This window comes from Crocodylus siamensis, chromosome 4 (genome assembly GCF_052110815.1).
Source record: "Crocodylus siamensis isolate JL-2025a chromosome 4, ASM5211081v1, whole genome shotgun sequence".
Taxonomy (NCBI): domain Eukaryota; kingdom Metazoa; phylum Chordata; order Crocodylia; family Crocodylidae; genus Crocodylus; species Crocodylus siamensis.
In genome coordinates, this window is record NC_143398.1 from 201,435,920 (window position 1) to 201,453,467 (window position 17,548).

Sequence of the window (17,548 nt, forward strand, 5' to 3'; positions counted from 1 at the left end):
ACTTATCAGTTTGATGAACAAAGCAATTTAATAGAACTTTTCAATACAGGGTAGAAGAAGGTGCTGAAATTACACATATTTTATTGTAATTGTTTACACTTCCTAGGGCTAAAGAGAGCCCCTTTGGATCTCTGTAGTAACTGAGTGGTATGCTTCCAAGGCGATCATATTAGACTCTGTTCCTCCCTGTGGTCTAGTACTACTGTTACCATAAATAAAGTGGTCTCCATAAACTAGTGGGAAACAGACTGTAAATAAAAGTTAGCTTTTTGCTGAAAACTAGCAATGGGCTATATATAGTACAAATAAAGGAATGAAAAGTGGAGCCAGGCTGAAATAATAAACAAGCAAAACTAGTTATTAGAAGCATTGCTTGTCTTAAGAATATACAGGAGTATCAGACTCAAACTACGTTGGATTATAAATGATAACCATATCCCCAGGCAAAAAGTAAATTGCAACCTCTACCTTGAGAGTCAGAGAAGCTATCTCTTAGCAAGAAAACCCACAGACTGAGCTACTATTTACTGCTTATGAGGGATAACTGGGACTTTGCCCAAGCCCATTCATCAGGGAAGACTGGGAGTGTTTACTCCTACCGGAGGTTCAGAAAAAAATCCAAGAAACCATAGTAGTGTTAAATGCTTAATTGATTACATAGTCTATAGCTAGTAAAAGTCTATGGCTCATTCCCCATCTAATTTCACGTATTTGACTCTCTTCTCAGAAAACTTTTTATACAGTACTTCTACATGTTTGTTTTTGATAAATGGTATGCAGCTAGCACTAGTTGATTGGCATGTATGCATTAAACTATACATCTAGACCTTACACTAGCTTGTTACTACATATTTTAGATGCATGTTGTCACTTTCTGCATGCATTTTGTCCTAGTATATCAACTTCAAGTTCTATCTCCATATGGGGATGAGGGAGCAGGAAGGAAAAAGACCAGGGCTGTGTGTGTGAGAGTGGTTTCTCAATCTGGTGGCAAACTAAACAACAACAACAAAAATACGGTTTACACAAACTCTTAAGCCCCCCTCCCCACCATTTTTGGTGGATTAAAAATAACATTTTCAAGTTTTTTTAAAAAAACCCCAAAGGGCTAGATTAAAACATTGTGATACAGAGTTTCTCTGTCTCTCCTAGCCCAATGATTAGCATATAAAGAAGAATACTTTCAATCAGAAATGTTCTCACAGAGAGAGACTCACTCTAAAACGTTCCTTACCCCAGGGTTTGGGCAGTCACTTGGGAAGTGGGAGACCTGGAAATGCAGTCCTTGAACTGAATCTGGCAGAGGGGGCTTTTAACCATTGTTTTTTCACATTCCAGGGATAGTAACTCAGCTTTGACTTGCAATGTATTTGGAGCCAGCCTTTCTTCCCCATTGGTTTTATGAATAACACTAAGTCCCTGATTTTCCCCCCCATTTTTTATTTGCACAAAACAGTGTGCTAAAGATTGGGTTGACTAAAACGGCATTTATCAGCAAATAAGGTACTTGAGGGGAAAAAATGCCAGCCCTAAAACCGAGATCTAAAGTGTAACAGTAATACGAGCAATTTTGTGATAAAGCCCTGAACATTAAATCTAAAGCCCAGTTTGCTTTCTGCGGCCTACATATTGCACACATTCCCTAGTTATCTTGACTCGCCTGTAACAGGTATACACCAGCTATTACATACTTGATTTTAAGTTTATATACTTGATTTTGTGGGTTTATCATCATTCTCAACCAATATGTTTTCAAAGAGCTGACTATGATTCAGTCACACCATACCCATTACAATCAATAAACATTTTGTGGCTAAATCCCAAGTAACTCTTGAAAAACATGCTATCTTACTTAATCATAGATTTGTGGACTGATTTTCTTAGTTTATTATTTTTACAATTGTTAAAAGAAAGGAATCGCCATGGAAATACATGTAAATATGTAAATGGTCAACTGTTTAACCAACTGTCATTATTTAGTCTAATAGTTTTATGGCAATTAATATTAATATCTAATTGTTAATTGCAATAATCTTTGTCCCACTGAATTCAATGGGACTAGGATATGAGCTATTAAAATGATTAATATCTATCTCTTCTATGCCCAGCATAGTATCAAATGCCTGAATAACGCACTATGGGCTAGGAGCTTGTAGACTTTTACCAGAAGACCTGGATTTGGTATGCTATTAAAAGGAAAAGGATGGCATCTTACCATGAACATATAACAAGCTATTGTTTGCAAAATGTAAAGGCTAAAATGCCTCAGGGTTGACTCTTGTGCAGGGCTCTCCCACTGACATCAGTGGAAATTCCACATCCATGATTTTTTGCTGACCTGGCCTTACCTGCTGTGACACTGGAAGTGGTGATAAGAGGCCTTTTACTCAGTTGGTATTAATCCTAGGTGAGCATGGGGTCGTCTGAAGGTTCCAGGGTCATGCTTCAGTCTTGAGTTATTCCACTGAAGCCATCCCTTTTTCCAGTCATGGCATTTCAAAGTCCTGTTCACCCATTTCCAACATCACCTGGGGATCACATAGGTTGAACTGTCACTGAATTGCTTACCCTCCATTTCCTTTCTGTCTGTGATGATGAGACTCCATATTTGCTTCATCAGTCATTTTGTGGGATTTCAGAAGAAAATCCAAGACACTAGGAAAGGGTTAAATCAGTTAGATGCTTCATCATTTAAATCATTTCTATCTAGTTTACACCTTTATACTCAATTAGCTTTTCTTAGAATCTGTCTGTTTCAATGAAAAGCTGAAAACTTCTGTTGTAAGTCTAAGAGTTCCCAGTCCATCATGCCTTTCACCACATCATTCCATACTGCAGGTTTCCAATTTGATGGTTGTTAAAGGTTTAAAAGTTTAATTTGACCTTGACCTGCAAACAAATGATTTACAGTAGATGATATTGTTCTGGGAAAACTGAACTGTCTTGAAGCAAAACTGTATTAGATGATTTATTTTACATATACTGGGGCAGGTTGATATATTTACTGAGTAGTTTAACTCTTCCAGAAGCCCCATTGATTTCAAAAGCTCTGCTCCAAGAGTTAGGAATCACACAATATGAATAAAGGTATCAGAATTTCACCTCTTACTGCTGTTATGGTAACATAAACCCTTTGATCCCCTCTGCTCACGATAGCTTACAAAATCATGTCAATCATCAAAATATATTTTTGAAACAAATGATTTAGGCTTTAAAAAAAATCCTGTTAACTAACAGTATCATGAACTAACTTGGAATAGCATAAATATGTTTGTACTAGGAAAAAAAATGCTGTACATTTTAATATGTAATACATTTTAGCTCCAGGCTTTCAAGGGGCTATTTAAACCAAAGGGAATAAAACAATTAATTTTGAAATTATGAAAAATACCTTGCTGGTGTCCCTGTGAAGCAAAAAGTTTAGAGCAGTGCGTGTTAGAGAGACAACACGGACATTTAAGTGTTTCTTGTGCTGCTGGTCCCTTTTATCTTATTTGGCATGCTCTTTAGGAAACAGCAGAGAAAGAAAAATATGAAATTGAACACAGCAAATTTAATTATAAAACAAAGCCACCCACCTTGCTTTCAGGGTCAGGAAGTATAATCGCCTCCTTTTGACGCAAGAATGAGTTTAACAACATATGTTAAATGAACAATTATTTAAAATAAAAGGAAATGACCTTAAAAACAGCTGCAGTATCTCAGGCTATAGTACTGAGAGCAGTGCAGAAAAACAGCCCATTGTGATACTCAGACACATACACAAATCAGAGCTCTCCAGCAACTGTACCCATTCAAAAACAAAAACAAAAAGCAATCATTTCAGAGACTACAGCAAGACATCTTGCTCTGTATTGGATCTCTGTATCATTCTCTTGTTTTTTTCAGCAGCAGCGGCAGGAGCAGATCCTAACACTAAAAGCACTGTTAGCTGCAAATGGTACTATAAAAGTGGATTTTTCAATAAATGGTATTTTTAATGAAGGATGCAAGCAGTAGAAAGATGGAGCAAGCACACCAGCATTAAATGCACACCTAAGAAGAATAAAAAGAAAACAGCATTTTGCAACAGGATAAATTCATTTTTATTGAAAGAGCCAGGAGTCACATGACCAAGCATCTAGCCTTTAGGATAGCAACAGAACTAGCTTGAAACGGTAAAGAAATTAACCAGGTCTGCCTCCTCCTTCCACCAAGCCTTTTAGCCTGTCGACGCGTTGCCTGTCCGTATCCTTCACAGCGCATCTGTAGAGCTATTAAATTGGATAATCCCTCTGGCCTTTGATACATTTCTGGACATGATTATTTCATTACTCGCAGTATATCAGTAGGATCATAATAAAAAGGACTTCTGACAACCTGCCAAGAGTTTTGTGGCCTTGTAAACACAAAAGTGCTCTAATAAAATTTTATTAAGTGTTAAAAAGTCATAAAAAGTGAAATAACATAAACTACAAAATTTACTGTCCTCAGCAAATGCTGAAAATATCGTCCATAGTAAAATTAAATTAGCATGTAATAGACAGAGGAACAGTGTGGAGTGGGGTTTAAAAGAGGATCCAGGAAAGAAAAAAAAAACACCCTGCACTTCAACTAAATATGGGTCATGGGGACTTGGTTTATGGAGATCCTATCTTTTTATTGGAGGGAAGGCAGACAGGAATAAATATGCAGATTATGGACGAGAGGCGCTAAGGTCATCCGCGTCCTGTGGGCTGCCGATACTTCTTGGGGTGCGGCGACAGAGCGCGGGCTGGCGGCGGCCGAGGCGGGGGCTGGGGTGCGGGGGCTGCCCGCTAGGCTGCGCTGTGACACTAGGAATCTCTGCCGCTGGCAGGGGAAGGACCCGGGGCCGAGAGAAACCAGCTGAGAGATCAATAGGAGTGCGCCCCCCGCCCCCCCCCCCCCCCACACACACCGTAGAAATGATATTTACATTTTTTGGCGTTTTCTTACAAATCAAAAAATAAAATAAAATGGCGAGGAGCAAACAATGCGCCGGTCCCACGGGCTTTCCCGAGGGGAGGGAGAGCGGGCGCGGGCTCCCCGCGGACCGCCCGCCCGCCCCGTGCCTTTCTCCTGCACCTTGGGCTGCTGCTCCGCGGCGGGGGTTAGCGAGCCCCGCTCCCTCGCGCCGTCGGGGGTGGCGAGCGAAGAGCCGTGGCGATAAGCGCTTCGCTGCCTAAAAAGTGGCCGGGCGGGGCCGGGCGCCGCAACCAAGTAAGTCGACTGACTGCCGCTTTCGCTGCTGCCCCGGGACATGCGGCGCCAGCGCGGGGGAGCGGGCACGGCTGGAGGCTGCGGGGATGATGGTGGGGGCGAGGCACTGCCCCGGGGAGCCCGTCCCACACCGGGCACCGCGGCGAGGCTGGGGCTCCGCGGAGGAGCGGACGCTGCGCTGTGCTGCAGGCCCGCGGCGGCCCGGCCCGGCCCGGCCCGGCGGAGCGAGCTCAGCCGCCCCCCGGGCCCGGCCCGGCTCCAGCCCGGCGCCGGGGACCCGCACGGCGAGCCCGAGGGACCAGCGCCGGCTCCTCCGCACGGGCGCAGACCAAAGGCTCCGCTGCACGCGAGAAGGGGGAGAAGCTCTTTGATACGGGCTGGCTTAGGAGTCAGCAGCGCTCTCCTAATTAGGATGTAGACAAACAGGAAAGAAATGAGCGAAGGATGCCAGATTTTCATGGCATCACTCTCTCTCTCAGGATTTCCTCAGTTTTAGTGCTGCCGTTGGATTTACTTACATTTTTGCCAGAAAGGAAGTAAACATGTCCCAGTCACATGTAGGCAGTCACCAGGGTGCCTGGCAAAGCTGCCTCCAAGTTAGCAAGGCAAGGGGGCGAAATGTGATGTAGACTCTGGACAGAAAATTTTTTGAAGAGCCATTTAGTTTAGAGGAAAGGGAGCGTTGATTTTCATGGGCCAAGACTGATGTTCAAGGCCAAATAGCGCAAAATCATTAGTTACTGCGGAAATACAGTGTGTCTTTGGTAACTATATGGGGGATGCACGCCCTAAAATGAAAACAGGAGTGCATCCATACCTTGCTGCTTTGTGGAACAGACAGCAAGAAACATTTGAAGCAAAAATATCTTTTAAGATCTGTAGTATGTATGGGTAGCAAAGGTCAGTTCCCAAGGAAAAAAAGAACTATGTACATGCTGTTTTCAACAGTAATGTTGGCAGTTTTGCAAATTTTTGTAATAATAAATGCATGCATCATGGATTCATATAGGGTTAAAATAACAACTTACAAAAACCATTATGCTATTACGTTTAGCCATAGGAAGCAGGAACTAATGAGTAAGTTGAAGGCAAAGCATTAAAGTATTGCTTGCTTCAGACTGAATGTTATAAATTATGCTAGTTTCCAGAAAAATCATGTATTTCTGATTGTACGTACAGCTGGTTAGAACCACCACTTGCATATGTAGAACATACAGACATAACATCTGTACACATCCTTGTATTTGGAGATGACAGTAATATTTTTAAAAGCATTACATTTACCCTTTCCCCCCTTTAAATGGATAGTATTGCATTATCCACATTTGGTTCTTTTGGCAAGCAACAGAAATATAATATATTTTGATTACAATGAAATGGCCTTTGCTCTTGTTATATCTGACATTTTCTTTTTAAAATTTCTTAATAATATATTATACTGTAATTAGTAACATCCGCAGAATATTGCGCAGAGTATTTTTTTGGAAAGAATGATACATTTTTTAAAGGAAGGGTAAGAACAATTACCACATCATATAATATGTTTCAAGAAATCTGTAATCAAAACCATCTTTCACATAAAATACGTATTTTATAGTTGAAATCCATTTTTTCATCCACTATAAGTGGCATTTTAGAATTACTGTTATAAAACATTACTTACCAACTGCAAAAATACATGCAGTGCAATAGTAAAATAGTTTTGTCTAGGTTCTGAACGTATATGAATAAAGAAGTCATTGAAGCATCACAGAAATCCACATGCATTTGAGTCGTGTGTATATAATTCTGAGAGGTTTTTAATTATCTTAAAAAAGCATAGGATTTTGCTTACATGGCTGAAAGAATCACTCCGATCAATTGCATTCATGCTGATTTTAGGAACACCCTTGACACAAAGCTGCCTTAGAATGACATCCTAATATACACGTTTCCCTTTCAATATATTTTTAAATTTCTCACTGTGTTAACTGGTTGCCATTTATTTGTTATTTTGCTTTGCGTCCTGTATAAAGGCTCAATTCTGCTGAAACACTTACCTGATTAACTTCCATCATCCAAATAATCGAATTTATTTTGGACAGATTACTGACATAAATAATGCATATGAGTGTTTACAGGATGCAGGCTTAAATTATTTGGGAAACACTTCCTTTAAATTCAGCATTCTATTTATGGTGGGTGATTTTAAACATATGGCTTTATTGGTGCAGAAGATTTTCCAAGTTAGCTCTGTGTAATATTTCAAAACCAAGTATGATAAGCCAGTGACAGCTTTAAAAAAAGCAAAAAGACTCTTAAATTTAAATGAGAGTAATAAAAACACAAATAACCAACAGGCTGAGTCTGATGTGAGGAGTATCTGAAAGTCTTATTGTTTAAATTTATTTCATATCAATCCCGTTGATTTCAGTACTCTGTGTCATAATTTTTTATAGCACCTCCAAGTTTGGTAGGCATTTCACATAAGATTTAGTCCTTGCTTAAGGAAGCCTATAGTCTGAATTTCAAACATGACACAAAGGATGAAAGAGGAAAATAATATAGGAAGAGTACAATTATTACAGCAGGTGGTACTGGATGTGTTCCTGTGATCAGAAATTAGGTGTTTATGTGCTCTATTTACTGCACCTTCTTTCACTGAGTTTCTTTAGATAGTTTTAGAATTAAAGGGAACCACCATTAAACTTAGTTCCATCTTAATTGACTCAATTGAACAAAATGCCGAGCTTTTTGAAACAGAAACAGACGACGGATGAAATCCTGGCTCCACTAAAATCAATGGCAAAATCTCATCAGCTTCAAAGGAGCCAAGATTTCACCTATTATGTGTTAATAATTTGCATCAACCATATAGTCTGTGAATTATGTTTAAAGGAACTGAAATTACAAGTTATTCATATTTGTTGCTAGCTTTTTCTGTTGAAAATGGAAGATATGCAAATGTAAATTAAGGCACATGAAATCCATATGCAAATGTAAATTAAGGCACATGAAATCCATGTTGTATTTCAATTCCCTTGTAACGTCTAACTATAAAATAGCATACTAACGTAAAATGTACAGTAGTTGGTGTATATATAGTGTACATAACTGACAATACTGGGTCTGGTCTAAAGTAAACCACTGGAAGAAAAGACATTTTAAGTCAAGGGTACCCCACGTGAGTCACGATCCATATCCATCTTCAGAGACCTTAAAACTGTGAGTTCTTATGTATCACAGCCATACAGTGCTTAGTACAAGAGATGGGTGAAGTAGGGCAAGTCAGCATTAACTCTGTACTCCTTGATTTTGTATGTTTAGTGTTATTTAAGTAAATCTTTAATTTTAATTTCCCTTTTTAAGTAGCAGCACCATAATGTACTACAAAGGGACTTTTTATCTGATCATAAATAAAAGCAGAAAAATATTTTTTGTTATAAGAACGAGAGACACTAAAAGGCCACCTGACTTTCAGCTGTTCCTACACACAGCTTTCCCCAGACATCTTTCTGACCCATTTACTCCTTCAGAGTAGGATGAAACTAGTCCTTTGTAAACATTACATTTGCAACCTTTTGATGAAATACTGGACAATATTCCACGTACACAGAGATAATTCTTTTTAAACACCATTTTATATACAGCTGAAAATTGGATTACAGTAGGGTGTAAATTTAAAAGGCGATACCTATTCCTGAGTAATTACATTCTTTTATTCCAGAAAAAAAAAGAGTGCTTTGTCCAGTTTGGTTTAATTTACTTTGAATGGGGATTAAAGCTAAACTGCATTGAGGCACTCTTATTTTAGAATAAGAAGGTCCACACATGGAGTTTTCAGGAATAAGCTATTCCTATAGAATGATTCCAGAATCCCTCCACATGTAAACAAGCCATTAGCTAATGTTTAACCCTGTAGTGTGCGACATGTAAATCTTGAAGTGTGAAGAGCCACTGCCATTTTAGGGATTTTATGTTCACATTAGGCTGCATCCCTTGTTTGGATATTTGTGTGCTACTCCAACTGAAGTCAGATGTTGAATGGGGTATATGCCAAGGCATAATAGAGAATATTTTGGAAGCATTATTTAAGGGAAAATAATCCATGATGGAAATAGTTATAAAAATTAGCTGAAGGACATGGTTAGTATAACAGTGGTTTTTCTAGCTCACTGAACTTGTCTGTAACTCATCTATCTGATTTGAGCCCTACCCTTTTCCCAAATGGGAAAAAATGGCCTCTGTGTGTGTGTTTTAAGTGCTCAAACCTTCCCTCCTCCCAATAAATTGCTTTTTTGCTTACCGTTCTTTTGGAACTAAAAACAACTAAACTGATTTATGTTAAGCCTGGGAGGGGAAAGGGGACTGCATCCCTGCATAGTGCTTACTTATACATTAGGCTTCATGCCTGGTGTGAATTTAAATGGCTGAGCAATAGACCCCTCAAAAATGTGTGTTTACAATCAAAAAACCAACTGATCCTTAACTACAGCAACCTTGGTTAGTATGGTTTAATATATACCAGATACAGTCCATTAAACTGGTACAAATACAATCTTGAAAACAGTAGTTCACATTTTCCTGGTTGTAGGTAATTTTCCATACTCCCAGTCTACCGTTGTGAAAGCATGTCCTTATTTCCTGACTTTGAAGTACAGCCCAGCATCTGTGTTGCCTGATTGCTTAGCATTCCAAGTTTCCTTTAAGTGTGCAGCCCCTATTACTTTAAGTCTAGTAGCTTCATATGGCCCCAGCTATTTGAGAGTCTCGTTCATTGTTTCACAGAATCTTATTAACAGCTGTGTGATTCTCATTTGCAAGTTACTGCCTGTAGATATCAAATGCATAGTCCAGTCAATACTGTATACCTAGGTCCCAGAGCCTAAAATAAAGGCCTGGAGCCAGACACTCACCTGGGTACAACTATATAAAAATAAAGGTTTTCATGGTGGAAAACTATGTATTAAAATACACTGCTTTTCAGGGCAGTGGGATTATGCCTCAAGAGCTTGGACATTTTACCACTGATTTCAGTGGAAACCCTAAACATGTTATCTTAGATTTTAGACTATAACCAATGCACTGTGTAGTCTGTAATACTGCAGCCACAGATTTTGTGTGTTGCTTACCCATGGTTGCAAAATCACACATCAAAATCCAAGCTTGGATCAAGGACATGGGGAAGTCAATGGAGCTGTACCAATTCATATTAGCAAAGAATTTGGCTTTAAGTTTCCAGCATATGTGGTTGCAAAAATAGCCTTTTAAATATGATGCTAATATAAACTCATGAGTCAGCAGAAAGTTTAAAGGAGTAACGGTGAAAGTGTGAATTGAAAGTGTGATTACGCCCGTTAATTTCAGTGGTGTCTTAGTTTAGATGCCTGATGATCATATCAAGAAATCTCTATATTAACCATTAAAATGTGAATCCTTTTAGCAGGTAAATGTAGCTAACATGCAGTGACAGATACAAAAATGCAATTTGCATTGGTACTCATACAAGGAATGTGAGGAGATGATGGAAACTCTTACCATACCTATAGGCTAAGGATAATTCATCATTTATCCCCTTCCAGGATCTTCTTCCTTTAAAAACTTCTCCTTTTTTTTCTATTGTTTGCACTGCCTACTGTGTTGCATTAGAAAATATTTGCAATATCTCCCTAAATTAAGATATGTTAAAAGCAAGGCTAACTGGCAGCCAGGCATCCACATGTGACCTCCTAGCTTCCACCCAGCTGCTGCAGTCAAGGTTTTGGGCTCTCCCTCCCTCTACTGCCTTCTTCTTGGGTGGTAGGGTTCACCATGTAGTGCTGGGGTACCCACAGCTGGGGTGCTGTGAGTGGGGACCAGGGTACACAAGGCTGCAGCAGTGGGAGGGAAATGCCTACACACCACAGTGCAAAGGTTCCTGTGGTGCTGCAGCCTACACAGTATGTGCCACTCAGCCCCTTTGAAGTTGAACAGCCCTGAGTTAAAGCGTCAACAAATGATAGGTACATGGACCTTATTCTCTCACTGAAGAACCTAATTTACATCCACATCAGAACAAATCATAAGAAAAGACTTACAGTGATTTAGGAATAGGTCACCATATTAATTTTGTTTTGGTTAAGATTCTGACAATTTATGGGAAACAAGGACAGCATGGAATGTAAGAATCAAGTACTAAGTGCAAGATACACTTCTTGGTTTTGGTATCATACCTAATGATGAAATGGAGCCACAGACTTCAAATTTAAATCTGGTTCTAACTTCTCTGATGGATGTAGGTGTTTGAATCAGAAATTATCATTCAGTGCTTTCCTAATAACAAATTTTCTATTATGTCAGTGTTAATTCTGGGCTGAAATTAGATTACATAATTGAATGTATTTTTATTTACGTTAATATTGGCATAAGACATGGAAAAAGCATCAGAAGTTAGACATACAGAGCTAGTGTGCCACTACACAAATAAAACAACTTAACGGTATGAGGGCACAAACCAGTCTATGGGATTTGTCACCATCCTTGAATTCTAGGCTGTAATGTTTCCTCTCATGTCATTGTTTCTTTGTCTAGGTAGATAATCTCTTATGAGACTCTTTATCATAATGCAAGCAAGATGTCGAGAAAGATACAATTCTACACGTTTGGCCTTAATTTATGAGCACACACTTTAAAAGCCCTGAGTACCCCTATTATCCTGAGGCCATGCTCAAATCTGGGGATCCTAAATGATACTGGGCATGCCAATGACCTGGCCAGTTTCACTATTTGTTCTTTGTATATATATTCATAACATTACACAGTTCAGTGCCTTGGTCACTGTGGCAGGCCCCCGGGCCAGACAAGCCGGGTCCTGATTGCAGCATGGCATGATGTCCATGCACTGAAAGGTGGCCTGGAAGCCAGGAATGTGACACCAAGCAGCCTGTGCCAGGCTGGAGCCTTCATTGTCTCATGTCAGATGGGGACAGGAGAAGATAGACTGGTGGGCCCAGGGGGCACCTGGTTGGGGTAGACCTGAGGGATGGACTGCAACTCCATAGCCTCCCAACAGCCCAACCGCATGCTCAAAGTGCGCCACTGGGGGACCCTACTGTATCCAGCCACAAATGAGCCCAGCAGGGAACATATGAAACCACAGGGACACCTGGCCACAAGGCAGTAGGAAAATGCCCCAAGGAAAAGGGGGCCAGATTGAGGAAGGAGGGTGAGGGGGTGAGGAAGCAATGTGGGGGCAACACTGCCCTACCCACTGCTCAGCGTGAACCACATTAAGTTAACTTGGTTTCTTTTTGCATTAGCATTTTCTCTCCAAGCATAATAGGTCACAGCAAGTGACCATGATACTGGGGCATCATCCCAGCTGCACATCAGATCGCCTGCAACACCAAGGTGCAGCCTGTGACCTACAAGAACACCTGGAAGGGTGTAGGGGAGGAGGAGCCCCACAGAAGATGCACCAAACGGGTGTCCCAGACCTAGGAAGAACCACTGAACAACATCACAGAGGTACGGATAACACCCGAAGGTCTTGCTGGGTGAGTAGGCTTAGGGGCAGTCCACCCCTCACGTGGCAAGCCGAGGGCCTGCCACAGTCATCTTTATGCTTAATTGAGTTATGAGCAAAGTTGATTAGGTTTTTAAAGCAATATGAAAAAAAATCTTTTATTATGTATTTGCACACAGTTCTAATGTGTGAATAAAGTGCCATCCATTTTTTACTGTTATTGTTTAGGGCAAGCATTATGTGAAAGCCAGAACTACAGAAACAGGAAAAACAGATTAATTATCTTTAATTGACATCCCAAGCTTTAAGGTACTTTGAAGTTGTACAGCTACTATTTTTCTGCTATGGTTTTCCAAAGCAAGAAAAAAAAAATCTGTTAAGAGCATCACTTCATTTTAATTTGTCTGTATAATTTCTTTTCTCTTACAGTAATTAAAAGTGAAGAAGCAGCAAGCAAGGAATTTTCATGAAGGTTCTAAAACATGCATTATTCATCTGAAAAATAAAAAAACAACTCTATAATATTTACTAGGTTTTTATGTAGTAAACCCCTTTAAAAAAGTACATTCTTACACAGCTAAGTGTTAATGTGCATTGGTGTTCACATTACATGTAACTTGGTACATTGTAAGTGTGTCTACATGAGAGGCTTACTGCATGGTAGCCTAATAACACTGCGGAGTAGTGTGCCAATCAAAAACCATGCTAATAAGCTACTGTGAAGTAACCATCACAAAAATGTGTTCCAGTGCTACTGTACAGTCAATGTAGTTACTGTGCACTCAGTTAGTACTTCAGTCTCCTGGCCCAATGTGCATGGGGCCAGGAGACAGCTGTCACTGCAGCTGGTGGGGCTCTCCTGGCCCTGTGCCCACTAGGACTGGCTTCATGCCCCTTGATAGCCCCTAGGTTAGCACCTATGGGAGCTTGGAGCTCCCCCTGGCTGCTGCAGGGAAGCAGAGCAGGGTGGGAACAGCCTTATACTGGGCTGCTCCTATTGGGATCAAATCTGCTCCAAACAGGGAGCACAAGTAAATGTGCTCCTGAGGAAGGCTTACTATGTACAGATTAATAGCACATGTAGACACACCTTGTATGTTTTATAGTAACTGTGAAAATGCACGTCCTTGACATCTTCCATATCAGGATCGAAAAGAACTTGCAAATGACACTCCCCCAAGGTAGATACTTTCCCAAATTAAGACACCCTTAATTTGGCTAAAGTGAAGCCCAGAGCAAAACTCTTTCTATTTAGCCTAGAAAATGTCTCCTGGAGCTTAGGGAGGGAAGACCACTATATCCATTTAAGGAGTGCAGTATATTCTTCCGCATAAGGCTGGCCAGCTCTTTCAGGCAGCATGAAAGAGTCATGCCACTGTTTACTTTCTTTCTCCTTTCAGGTGCTGTGTAAGACTGGGGACAGGATCTAGCCCTAAGTAGTTTGCAAACATGATAAAACACCCAGAGGTCCAATTCTCTGCTGCTTGCTCTAACCATTACACACACATAAGAATCTGTCCTAAAGTAATAAAAATAAATGGGGCTATCAAGATAGCCATCACCACTGATGCATGCTATGACCATTTGAAACTGAGCTGTGCTTAGGATAATGTGGATAGCCACAAGACCCATGATAATCACAAAATTAACTCAGTTCTCCACTATATTTTAATATGTTCATTTCACTGTACATCCTGATAGATGTGTAAATTATTCCAAGGGAGGCAATAAGACCCTATTTACCAAAGACTGAATTCTGCTACATTACATTGAGTTAGTATGACTTTACACTATAAGTACTCCCACTGATTTAACTAGAGAGTACTGACAAGGGAAAGGACTATCCAATGAGAGAATGGCTAGCAGATTCTTAGGCTCCAGTCCTGCATTCAGTTCCATTAGCATCCCTGCATTTCTCCACCAAATGAATGTGGGCTCTGCAAGCGCCCACATTCTCAACTACCAATTCTCACTCACAGATATTAATGCACTCTTTGACTGCATCTATACAAGACACTACTGTGCAGTGGTAATCTCCTGAAGGAAAGCCTGTTAAGGTAAATGTTGAGACACTTTTGAATATAAGCCACCATCTGCCATCAGAGGTGGTTCAAGCACCCACGTTGAACGCCTTCAAGAGAAATTTGGATGCTTATCTTGCTGGGATCCTATGACCCCAGCTGACTTCCTGCCTCTCTGGGCAGAGCTGGACTCGATGACCTTCCAAGGTCCCTTCAGCTCTAATGTCTATGAAATCTATCCCTATCATGCTGAGACAAATGCATAAATAAGCTTCAGATAATTACTATATAGTTTAAGCTGCATGAGTTTGCCATAACTTTTATGTATCATTATGTTACAATGTTTAGATAAATTGCTTGATGGAGATCACCAGTGTAGGTCCAATTCATTTTTGTCTGTCTTAAAAAGACCACAGAAAAGCATTGGTCCTCATCAAACATTCACTGAAAGGACAGCTTACTGTAACACATGGAGGTAAAGAAAAGGTTTGGAAGAGGAAGAGCTACATTATCAGTATGGATTTAATTGTTCCTTGTAGCCAGTGAAAAGCCATATAAAGATTATGTTGATTTAATTGTTAATTCATCTGACTTTATCTTGATGAAAAATGTACAACCAACTATTTTAAGACTTCCCCATTACTGTTTTCCCAGATGCCGCATCACAGTGAGGAAGGTGAGAGGGTCTGCTACACCTGCTACTGAGGTCTCCAAGATTTATGTCCCCCACAGCTGATCATATTTCATACTAAGTTATCCCCTTTGTCATACAGGGTTCTCCAACTAAACCCTTGTTGGACTTGAGGCACCCCTTATTGGACACAAGACATAACTCCATAACTTTTGTGAATTGAGCAACGTCCCATTTCAAAAACTAATTTATTTATTACAGTGCCTACCTGCTTGCAGAGGGACTAGGCACTGAGGGCAGAGCAACAGCCAGGCAGTTCTCATGGTGAGTTGCCACTGTTTTCTATATTTCACTAGTTTTCACTTTATTGTCCCAGAAACATGAGACCTGTCAATCTCTTATACCTTCCTTAATGTCATAACTTCTGTCAGCAGTGACTGACCTGCCTTAACACAAGAACAGCTGTTGCACTATAGAATGCCAATCCAGGTTATGGAAATATTGTGTATTTTAGTGCGAAAACACTGTACACAAAAGTGCAACTATTGACATGCATTTAACGTGCATTTGGTTAGGAAGGAGGAGGGAATTTCAAGGGGGAAGAAAGATGCATTCGTGTAACTTGTCTCTCAAGCAGTACCCTCCTAACAATACTTAGAGAGACATTTAAACTTACTCTCTGGCTTTTAATGTTGATTAAGGGGGTGACTATCTGGTTAAATTCTGCTTCCATTGCTAATTTACTACTGATTTCTCTCTCTTCCTCCTCCTTCACCTATTCTTATCCATAATGGCATTTATTCTGCCACTGGTGATATGACCTGTGTTTTGAAGATTTCCTTTGTGCATACAAGATATGATGCTTGATACTATATCATTGCTAGAACAGGGTGAAATATTTTGGTTAAATAGTTTATTACTAGAAAGGCAGATTGGAGTAAACTGAAACTGGTCATGAATTCATGTCAAATGTAATCAATTTGTTAAAGTCAAAAATAAAATTTTGAAAAAGTCAAAATGTTTAATTTCAAAATTAACTTAAATGTTAAAAGTAAGGAAAAAATCCCTAAAATGAAATGTTTTGTATGATGTGAAATAAACAACATGTTTTTGGTAAGAAAACCTAAACACCTTTATTTTGGTATGAGCTAAACTGCTTCCCCCTCCCCAATTTGAAATTTACCAGCAAACTGAAAAAAAAAAATCAGTGATTCATGCAGTTCTAGCTTTGACATGCAGACATTTACAATTTTTTAATAGCTAAAAATGACTTTACTGAGTTTGTAAAGGTATAACTATGATGAAATTTGACCCTTTCAGTGAGTGGTAGTAGTTATTAGAGCAATTGTTTCCGGAGGTACTTCATAGCCACTGGACCTTGGAACAAATCTGACATACAGGATATGTCTACACATGCAATTAGTTGTGACCTAATTTACTGTGCATTAAGCTAATGTGCAGTAAGCAATTTTTGTTAGGTGCCTACACGTACAGGACTTGGCACTAAATTTCCCTCCAGTCCCTCCAGTCTTGCCATGTGCCCCTATGGCCACTGGGGGGAACTGGGGGGCCCCTCTGGCCACACCGCTGCCAACACTTTGCAGGCATGTTGAAGCCAGACCCAGCTGCTAGCACTTGGCAGCCATCTTGGAAACACAGCCCCACCCTCTGATCCCTGGCCAGGCCCTTCCCTGCCCAGCACAGAGGCAGCACATGACAGCTCCCTCCTTGCCCACCCTGCCTCCATGCCATGGCTGCTCTAGCTCCTGCCCCTACCAGCAATGCCCAGCACCCCATTGCTCCAGCCCTGCCCCTGTGCTCCTGCTGGCCCCAACAGGCCCCACCCCACGCAGGGCCTAGGAGAGCTGCACACGCAGGGCATGCCAGCAGAGTCCAGGGCACTGGGTGCAGGAGGCCCTGGCTGACCTCCTCCTCCTGCACTCCCCACTCCAGTCCAGCTGTCCCACTGCCCACACTTCCCCTACCCTCTGCCCACCCCCAGCTCCGCTCTAAGGACTTGCACATGGTTGAAACAAAAAACCTAAACATTGGTATATACCTGCATTTACAAGTATCAGATTTAGCTGTGATTAGCTATTTTTGCTGTGCAGTTAGGGCGCACAGGTGTAGACATGCACCTTTACTGTGCAGTAAATTGGGCTACGGCACATTAACATGTCTTGTGTAGACGTG

At 40.7% G+C, this 17,548-nt stretch overlaps 1 long non-coding RNA gene across 1 annotated transcript; it reads left to right on the forward strand.

Annotated features, from left to right (window-relative positions):
* Window positions 1-5,028: 5,028 nt before the first annotated feature.
* LOC149867427 (uncharacterized) lies at window positions 5,029-16,433 on the forward strand. The gene is made up of 3 exons (XR_016442045.1): window positions 5,029-5,220; window positions 12,498-12,705; window positions 15,379-16,433. It is a non-coding gene; the product is annotated as an uncharacterized LOC149867427 (long non-coding RNA).
* Window positions 16,434-17,548: the final 1,115 nt, after the last annotated feature.